Genomic DNA, 3,345 nt, shown 5'->3' on the forward strand with positions numbered 1-3,345 from the left:
GCACTGCTTTCCATACTTATTAACTTACCTTTCGAAGAAGATGGTTTCTAAATTGCTTCTTTGTTTCTTATATTCACAACATGAAGTTTCAGAAGTTGCAGTTTAAAACCCTTATTTTTGTTTGCAAACAATGAAGTGGATGAGGAAGCCAGACCATCACGACTTCACAGTTGGTGCATCTCAACGTTTCAGAATTGTCCCTTTTGCTCACACTGGTCGATGTGTACTGGTGTCGTTCTTTCAATGAAATTGCCAACAGCACAGGTTGCTATTCGGTGGACTGATTTAGGAAATATATATAGTTTTAAAAGCAGAACAGTAGCTCTGTGGTGCGATGTATATGGATATCATTAAATATTGTATGAGACGATTAAATTATTTGATAGGCTAGATATAGAGAAACTATTTCATTTGGTGGGAGAGTTCAGAACAAGGGAGCATAACCTTAAAATTAGAGCTAGGCCGTTCAGGGGTGATGTCAGGAAGCACTTCTTCACACAAAGGGGAGTGGAAATCTGGAACTCTCTCCACAAAAAGCTGTTGAGACTGGGGGTCAATTGAAATTTTCAAAACTGAGATTGATAGATTTTTGTTAGGGAAGGGTATTCAAGGCAGGCAAATGGAGTTAAGATACAGATCAGCCATGATCTAATTCAATGGCGGAACAAACTCGAGGGGCTGAATGGCCTACTCCTGTTCGTATGTTCCTATGAGTAACCCTCAAGCTTTCCTGCTTATTTTGTGTTATTAGGCTCATTATAATTCTGGTTTAAGTAGTGGTGCTGTTTCATGTACCATACAAATTATGCATAAGGATAAAACATTATATTCTTCAGCAAACAATTGAATAGCCCCTCTAAACAATTTGGGCCTCTTCACTCCCTTCAGTTGTTTTCAGTATATGCAATTTGTTGTATGATGGTTGCAAATACTCTGGTCACTTTTTTTTCCAGGTTTTTACCCTTACCTCTTCTCTCCTGAAGATGGTACCTTGTGTCATGATGAAGCCTATCAGGTACCAGCAGCCATTTTGCAACTTATTTAAGTGGACCATTACTCATGTATATGCCTAGGTGGCAGGTTATTCAACTGTGGATTGGATCACAGCTAAGCACCACCCTTTCCAACAGGAGTCCCTGGATAGCAGCCAGAATGAGGGAATCCTGATTGATCATTTTCTTTCCTTCCCTAACCTAGTCCAAGGGTGAATGAAGCCAACTGTAGCACACCTACAACCCTCCCAGCAGAGGTCAGGTAATTTGACGCTGAGCAGGAATTGAGCATAGAACCTTCCTGATCTCAACGACTCAATACCACACACAGCAGTGCACTGGACCATTTGTCCAGCTGCATTTGACTTAGGAAAGAATGCTGTCTTTGTTCTGGGAGAGAATTAGAAAGTTGCCCTCATCTCTTGACTGGGCCTTCATGATATCACATTGGGTTCTAGATTTAGTCCTGAGGGAGGCAGGTTTGGTGGACGCCCTATATGTCATTTATGCTTTAAGCAATGACTCAGATTCTTAATGAAATTAATGACATGTACTAAATAGACATGGTCTTATTTTCGGAACAATGGCACTTATCAAAAAAGCAAGACATGATAGTCTACAGAATCTTACTCCAATCCAGGCAGAAGTGATGTTAACTTTGTACATCACCATCCCCTCCCCTAATGGGTATTTAATGAATCACTAATAGAGGCTGAAAATTTATTGAAATAATACAATAAGAATCAACAAATACCTATCCATAAGAAGTACATGAGTTGACCTTGCACAATGCATGCAAAGCTGCCCGGAGCAGTCAAATTCAATCTTTATCTGGCTTCGAAACCTCCTCCCTTCTGAAGAGAACAGCCAGCCCATGACCAACAATCTGATGAGTTACTGATGGCCTTTAATGACAAATGCTGTTTTGGTAATTTTACTTCACTCAGGGAGTGTCCAACTTTCTTCTAGGAAACTGAAAACAGAGCACTGTGAGCATGGGAGGAAAGAGGCCCTTGGCCTACTTGTTATGTCGAACACAAGGCAGACATATCCCTCTCAGCGATCTCAATTTAATTGGAGACAAAAACAGAAAATGCTTGAAGCACTCAGCGGGTCAGGCCATGTCAGTGAAGGGAACAGATGAGTTAACATTACAGGTGTGGACCCTTCACCAAAACTAGAGGCTATCGCAGATGATGAGTGTTTAATTGGGATACCTTGGAACTTGTAGGGGAATTTCAGTACTGTCCTCTTGACCTGACTTCGGAGAGACATGCCTGAATTTAAAATGTTCTTTAAGCCTACAGCTAGTCTTTAAACTGTGTTTTGGAATTGGAGGATAAAAAAAAAATCTGGAATGTACTTGATTTGTTTTCTTTTTTACACGTCTCAATCAGAGGGATGAACATTTTATTGCATTTTGATGATTCAAAGTTTAAGACTTAAGCAAAGTTGCATGAAAAATGCAGGGACTATAAGGTGTTAACCGTCTGGTTCAAAAATGTGGTGGGAAAAAACCCAAATTAAGCAGCTCACTGACTGATAGTCCCTCAATTTGCACCTGGATTTATGGAAATAATACATGTGGTACAAAAATAAAATATTAGGTTATTTCAATATTCATGGTTTCTGATTTTAGCCTTTTGTCTCTTAATTTTAGGGTCAATGGGGCCAATTTTCACTCGGGGAAAATCAGCTTTAAGGCTTTAAAATGGGGTCGGTAGCCATACTGCCCCGTTACCCCTGACGATCGGCCTGCTGGAGCTTTCACAGGGACCTACCCCCGGGCGGCCAAAGGGGCAGCCTGAAACAAGCAGTGGGCTTCTTTCCCATGCAAATCAGAGCCCTAATGACAGAATTAAGACCTCAATTGCAATTATAAGGGACACATTGTGACATGAATGCTCTGCCCACACATGCTGGCATCAAATCAGGAAATGGCCAGAACAATTAAAAAAATGTTATGGAGCCAGAAGGAGCAGGAGATGCATCTCCTGAATCATCAAAAATACTGCTGGCCTCTGCCAGCATGACCTGGCCCTCCCTCCTCCTCCTCCCCCTCCTCCTCCTGCCCCCTACTCCTCCTCCCTCCTCTTCCACCCTCCTCCTTCTCTCCACCTCCACCTCCCTTCTCTTCCCCTCCTCCTCCAACTCCCCCCCTCCTCCCCCCCCCCACTCCCAAGGACCTATCTGCGTGCCTCTGCCACCTCCACTCCCCAGTAGTCAGTAGTTTAGGAATAGGTTGTCTAGGAATAGCAGTGGGATCCCTGGCTGATTTTAACTCGGAGGCAGTGAGGTCAAAACATAGCACTTGCACTGCCATTCTGAATGAGATGAGCTAACTCAGCACAGA

The sequence above is a fragment of the Heptranchias perlo genome, chromosome 22, assembly GCF_035084215.1.
Source record: "Heptranchias perlo isolate sHepPer1 chromosome 22, sHepPer1.hap1, whole genome shotgun sequence".
NCBI lineage: Eukaryota > Metazoa > Chordata > Chondrichthyes > Hexanchiformes > Hexanchidae > Heptranchias > Heptranchias perlo.